Below are 7,313 nucleotides of genomic sequence, written 5' to 3'. Positions count from 1 at the left end.
TGGAGCAGATTTTTTTTTAATAAAAATTTGGTGGGTTGTCAGAAAGAGTCGCCGCGTTGACTTGGCTGTAAGATGTTGAGGCTGTCCTGCTCGTTATGTTGGGAGTTCTAAGATTCTAGTTTTTTAGGCTGGCTGGGGCCAATTAGTTTTTTTTTTCGAAAAGGGGGGTCTTTCCGGCTTCTGCATCAGAACGATGCATACAGCCATCTTATTAACCAAAAAAAGGCAGAAGTGCCAACAAGATTCCACAGTCTCCAGCTAAACAAAAAGGAAAAAGAGAAATGCAGCTCACACAGAGCTACAGACGGCTAGATATACAAACTAGCCCAAAAAAGATGCCACAACCGGCTGGCTAACAATAGATAGGGAAACTAATTGCATATCCTATTACATGACCGCCATCCAAACCGGTTGAAGATATCCCGATCGACCATCTCCCAACGGATAGATCCAGTAACCAAATGCTCCCTGGCTTTCATCGGAGTGAGTAGCGACCACGAACGGATCAGTGCCGTAGCTCGGAAAATAACCTGCAAAAAATGAATCCATGATGTTCTGTTAAAAACCAAATCATTTCTGCAATTCCAGATAGTCCATAACAAAGCGCAAACTTCAACCCGAATATGTCTTGCGAGAACAGGCTCAACCCCATTAAGCCATGTCCCAAATAAAGCATTGACAGAAGTCGGTGGAGTAAGATTAAAAGCAATATGGATCGTCCGCCAAAGAACTCTAGCCAATGGGCAATCAAAGAATAAATGCTTAATCGTCTCATCCCGATCACAGAAACTACACCTAGTAGGTCCTGTCCAATTGCGTTTAATCAAGTTGTCCTTTGTGAAAATAACTTGTTTATGGACAAACCACATAAACACTTTTATTTTTAAAGGCACCTTGACAGCCCAAACAAACTTGGAAGTTGGAATAGCAGTCAAATTAATCACATCAATATACATTGATTTAATTGTAAATACTCCAGAACTAGTCAACTTCCAGCGCAATATATCGGGTTGGTGAGAAAATTGAACCTCCATCAGTCTCCTAACTAGATGAAGCCATTCTTCCCAACGATTGCCCGCTAGCGACCGTCGAAACTGAATATTAAGGGGGATAGATTGGAATACCGTTGCCACGAACACCTCACGTCGTTGAGCAATCCGATATAAAGATGGATATTGAATGGCTAAAGGTGATTCACCAAGCCAAGTATCCTCCCAGAAACGGGTACTTGTACCGTTTCCAATAACAAATCTCGTCCTATTGAACATAGATTGTTTGACTTTCATTAGTCCTTTCCAGAAAGGCGAGTCAGTCGACCTGACTGCGACCTGGGACAATGTTTTAGTTTGGAGGTACTTGTTGCGGAGGATTTGTGCCCACATGGCCTCAGTCCCGGAGGACAGCTTCCACAACCACTTACTAAGAAGACATCTGTTCTTGACTTCAAGATTTTCAATACCAAGACCCCCTTGGTCTTTCGGTCTACAGATGATGTCCCATTTAGCAAGCCGGTATTTTCTTTTAAGTTCATCATCCAGCCAAAAGAAGCGCGACCGATAGAAGTCCAGTCGTTTCCTAACACCAACTGGGACCTCAAAGAAAGATAAGAGAAACATAGGCATACTCGTGAGCACCGAATTAATCAATATCAACCGGCCTCCGTATGACATGAGCTTACCCTTCCAACAATTCAGTTTTTTCTAAAATCGATCCTCGATGCACTTCCATTCTCTGTTTGTTAGCCTACGATGGTGAACCGGGATACCAAGGTACGAGAGGGGTAAACTCCCCAACTCGCACCCAAACAACTGCCTATAAGACTCCTGGTCGTCTTTGGCTCTACCAAAGCAGAACAATTCGCTCTTATGGAAGTTAATCTTTAACCCGGTCAATTGTTCAAACAGACATAACACAAGCTTCATATTTCTCGCCTTGGCCAAATCATGCTCCATAAAGATGATTGTATCATCGGCGTACTGAAGGATGGAAACACCTCCCTCCACAAGATGAGGAACCAACCCACCCACTTGACCATTTTCCTTAGCCCGGCCTATCAAAATTGCTAACATATCCACCACAATGTTAAACAGGATAGGGGACATCGGATCTCCTTGTCTTAGGCCTTTATGTGTCTGGAAATAATGACCTATGTCGTCATTCATTTTAATTCCCACACTCCCTTTTTGCGTAAATGATTCGACCTGTCGGTGCCAGGCTTCATCAAAACCTTTCATACGCAATGCCTGTTGGAGGAATGGCCACTTAACCTTATCGACGCTTTTTCGAAATCCACCTTAAAAATTACTCCATCTAATTTTTTGGAATGGATTTCATGGAGCTTTTCATGAAGGACAACCACCCCTTCAAGGATGTTCCTATCCGGCATGAAAGCAGTTTGGGATTGCTGCACCACAGATTGCGCAATCTGTGTGAGCCTATTAGTTCTGACCTTGGTGAAGATTTTGAAACTAACATTGAGGAGGCAGATCGGCCTGAACTGCTCAATCCTCGCAGCATCCATTTTCTTCGGAAGCAATGTGATAGTTTCAAAATTCAAGTGAAATAATTGAAGTTGTCCAGAGAATAGATCATGAAACATAGGTAGTAAATCCCCCTTAATAATGTACCAGCACTTTTTATAGAACTCAGCCGGGAACCCATCCGGACCAGGAGCCTTATTGTTTTTCATTTGTGCAATAGCATCGAACACCTCCTTTTCTGAGAACGGGGCAACCAGGATATCATTATCAGCAGCAGTCAATTGAGGCACGTCCTCAACCCTGGACTCATCGAGGGACACACAATTGGCCTCCGGCGATCCAAATAGCTGTCTATAGTATTCGGTAATATAGGTTTTGAGATTATCCTGCCCTAAAATAGTACCCTCATCCTGCTCTAGCTGAAAGATCCGCTTCTTTCTGTGTTACCATTAGCAATGAGGTGGAAAAATTGAGTATTCGCGTCCCCTTGGACTAGTAGTAGCAAAAATGGTGTTGCATCAGGCCAAAATTTCAGGATACCAGCACAGCGATGTTGGTGCCAACAAAACTGTCTATCTCCTGTTTTGTCGTTTTTCAGCAATGCAAATAAGAAGCTCTTGCTCCTTTTATAAACATAACGAAAATAATAATAATAATAATAATAATAATAATAATAATAATAATAATAATAATAAGAGAGGTGGGTTACCGGGAGAGCCACAAGGTCGAACTCCTGGTCGGCACATGCTGCAATGGACTTGTCTGCGATGATGCGCGTCCCATAGGAAGCCTCAACCTCGAGGCCGTCCTCCACAGAGGCCAGTGTTACGTCAGCGCCCGCTCGCCTGAGGACACCGGCTAGGATAACTGCCTCCATTTCTTCCGTGCCCATGGCAATGGGCACAAGAACCTTCACAGTAAAAAACAGAAAGTCAGGTTCTTGACGCTGTCAGAGAGAAAGGTAACAAGTGGAGACTAGACCTTCTTGGGAGATGGCGGCAACGAGACTGCCGTTGAGGTGGTGGAAGGAGAAGGAGCCGCTTGCGCGATGGAGCGGAATGGCGGTGTCCGCCGGTGAGGCAGGGCATAATGGGTTGGTGCATGTGGCGGTAGCCAAATCGCCATGGCAGTAAGGGAAGTCGGGGCGAGAATAGGCTTAGACGCTGAGAGCATTAGAATTTGGAGTTTGGAGATGAACAAAATGCAGCCAATAAATATGCAGCCTTTCCGCCGTAAAGCACACGCAAACTGATGTAAGCTACGGCACCCTCGCGGACATGCCCTCCTTCTGACTGCAAAATGGAGAGGAAGTGCAGATTTAGCTAGACTTTTAGATACACAAACTGCAACATGATATCTTCCAGTTCAGATTTGATAAAGTGTGAGGTGTTGTAGATAGATCATAGATACTATGAGTGTGTGTGTGTGTGAGAGAGAGAGAGAGAGAGAGCACACTCTCCAGTTCAGATTTGATAACTAAAGTATGAAGAAGAAGCTAATTCTATTTGCAGGAAGCAATAACAAGTGATATTCCCCTTAGATAACTCATAACTCTAGGTTTGCTTACCTTTCTCTCATAAGTCATATCTCTAGGCATGGTCAATTAATCCATGTTGTATAAACAATAGCTTTACTTACCTTCCTCTCGCTGCAGTTTCAGAGAGCACTCCACCACAGGGACGGTTCACAGCCCTGTGGTTCCTAGACAACCTTGCTCTTTTGTATTCAGTAGGCCTGAAGTGGGGAATCTGGAAATGGAAGTGATCACTTACCACATATAAATAAAAAGGTAAAATTCCCAGCATGAAAATATTGTCTCAACTTAAACAAGCATGAGAGGCTTCTATGAAGCAACACAGTTCATTCAAAAAAGCCAAATGAGCAAATGGATCTGTTAAATTCATTAAGGGGCCAAATGAGTAATACATTCAGAAGCCAAGTATTTTGGAAGTGCAGGGCTACTTAGGACAATAGAAAACAAAAAATTGGGTGTGACAACTTGGTATGGTGATCACGTAAATGATTTTTGACTACCAAGATAATGGAATGAAGGTTTCTAAATTCTTACAATCCGAGGAGCACATACAAACAATCAGATTGATACAGATGCGTGAGATCAATATCAGCAAAGCAAACTCTCCTCAAGAGGATAATTAGCATGCATTCAACGCATGTCAGCAATTAAGTGTTTCAACATACATTAATGACATAATAGTTTTTAGAGTCTAAAGACACTACTAGAAACAAATACTAGCAATGATCAAACCATAAAATAAATACTATGGTTGAGCTACTGTGGAAATGCAGCATCGCTATCCTGAACAACCTGCTGACCATGTACTGATGTACATCATCAAACCAACTGTCGGACAACAATTCTGGACTTCATACTCATGCACTACGAGTAAATGCAATCCCAGATCGGAGACCCACCGGAGATGGGGGGTGGACGAAGCCGGACATTGACTTCGCCTTCGCTGGCACCGGCGGAGGCATCCGGAGACGGGGCCGAACAAGGTTCCCTGGCTTGGAGGCGTCGAGTCATCGCCCTTGCGCTTGGAGGCTAGGGTTTCAACCCGGCTCCATGGCAGGTCTTTGAGGCTGGAGGTCTCCTCCAGTTTGGTTGCGCCAACGCCGTCCACTCCGTCCCTGCCGCCCACCGCTTCTGTCCCCTCGAAGCGGGCAGAGGAGAAGTTTGGGCGTAGTTTTAAAAACCTGACCGGTGATCAAACCGGTTAGGCCTTTGGTTCAGGTTTTCACCGGTTCACCGGTTCAATGTCTGGTTTTTAAGCCATAAAATAATATATACTCTCTCCATCTCATAATATAAGAGCGTTTTTTACACTAATCTATATCTATATCTATATCTATACCTACTATTAAAGGGAGGTGATATTCTTGGTTTCGTCCCGCTTAAAAGTTTTTTCCACGTACGCTAGCTTTGTTGATTTTCACGTTCACGTACGTTCCGTCACGGTAATTACAGAAGTCTCGATCCAACTTTGCATCTGGATCGCCTCGCTGGGCCTTGGCCGGAGCTTTAGCTATTGGGCCTACTCTACTAGCACATAACAACAACAAAATCGGCCTAGGCAGAAATATTACATGGAGCCAGCCCAGACAAAAAAAAAGCGTCTTCACGAGCAATCGAACTCCAGACGTTGCATGTCAAGACCAAAGGACGCAACCAATCATGCTAGGACATCATTGTGTGAAATACCAGGATTGTTCCCTTATTAAATAGTACCACCTCGCTGCTTTACATGTTCTACTCCCAATTTATATTTGTTTGTGATTCAAGATCAGTAAGCAGCCTTGAGAAGTACGAAACAAAGGTGGGCTGACATATGTGGCTTAGATTTAATGGGATGGGATGTGTGACGTGATCTTTTTTTTTTTGTTCTTAAATGTGTGACGTGATCAGCGGGCTTAAATAAGGAAGGAGAGAATAATAATGACCCTAAGGAATTATAATACCAGTGGGTACAAAGAAGAAAAGGAGAGTTTCGGAAAAAGGAAGGAATACCATGGTGGCGTGATCAGATGAGGAAAGAGAATATCCTAAGACGAAATACTACCGGGGCGTGATCAGATAAGGAAGGAGATTTTTCTAAAAAATATTGCGCAAAGGAATTACCCAGACATGGCATGCAATTAACTAACACAAAGAAATTAATTAGTTCGGCTATTGAATTATCCCAACTCGCTTTCTTATAACTCGTCAGACCAATTTATATATGTCTATGAACTGAAATTAATAAGCCGCCTCAAGAAGTTGGTCCAGTTTGCTCACAAATATGAGCAGAAAGAAAAGGTGTATGCAGCTTATGTTCGGTCGGCAAGTTGATAACCTCATACCTTAACATTATTTACACTAATAATTATTATTGTCTGTGGTCAATAAAATTATTATTGTGTGTGGTAAACAAGGAAATGCACCGCATGACATGTAAAGACATGATTGGTGTTGAACCACATGAAGTGAATGTGACGGTTGCTACGCACAAAGAATTGCAAGTTAGTATAGGGAGGGACTCATGAAATCGGCATGCTAGAGTATAATGACCTAGCTCACCGCATAGGGATTGATAACCTTTTTCGTAAATAGTTACACAAGTGACCACCATCGACAATGATGCCAAAGAGGAGAAGTGACAACATGGATTGCTCGCTAGGGTGTGCGAGAGTTTGTTTCTCCCGTTGCAACGCACGGGCATTTGTGCTACTACCTCCGTCCGGGTTTTTAAGTCCCCCCGACCGGAACGCACGGACCAAGGTAGGATCTGCTGCAGCAGCAGCAGATATTGTGGCAGAGCGACGGCCAACGAGCTTCGCGCAGTTATTACTGCATGCATGCAACGCTTCGCTTTTTCCTTGCACGCGTGCATGCAGTACTCTCGCTTGCATGATCCGGCGTGGGCGCCGTGACCCAATCAGCTTGCTCCCTCGCTAGCATCCATTGGACAATTCATCATGCCACGGATCGATCAACCATCCATTGGTCAATTCACGATGCCACGGATCGATCAAAGCTCGGCCAGAGAAAAAATGGCGCCACGGCCATCGACACAGCTTCAAATTCTCCTTATAAGAACAACACATGATGCATGCTTAATCGTACTCATTCGTTCTCGTCCTTCTTCCAGAACTCCATGGCGTTTTTTGATCTAAACCTACCTCCAGTAGACTTAGAGGACGGCGGCGGCGAAGGGGAGGCGTTTGGACGTGGGCACGATGGGACTGCCGGCGGCGGAGTGGGCGCCGGAGGACCACAAGTTGGAGCTCGCGTCGTCGGCCTTCCTCCGCTAGGTCTAGCAGGACGCCGGCGAGGAG

General features: G+C 44.3%; 1 pseudogene; it reads right to left on the bottom strand.

Annotated features, from left to right (window-relative positions):
* The window catches only part of LOC119331742, a 20,810-nt pseudogene that overhangs the window by 7,551 nt on the left and 5,946 nt on the right, over positions 1-7,313 (bottom strand).

This window comes from Triticum dicoccoides, chromosome 7A (genome assembly GCF_002162155.2).
Source record: "Triticum dicoccoides isolate Atlit2015 ecotype Zavitan chromosome 7A, WEW_v2.0, whole genome shotgun sequence".
Lineage (NCBI taxonomy): Eukaryota > Viridiplantae > Streptophyta > Magnoliopsida > Poales > Poaceae > Triticum > Triticum dicoccoides.
This window is presented reverse-complemented; position numbering and strand designations above follow the sequence as displayed.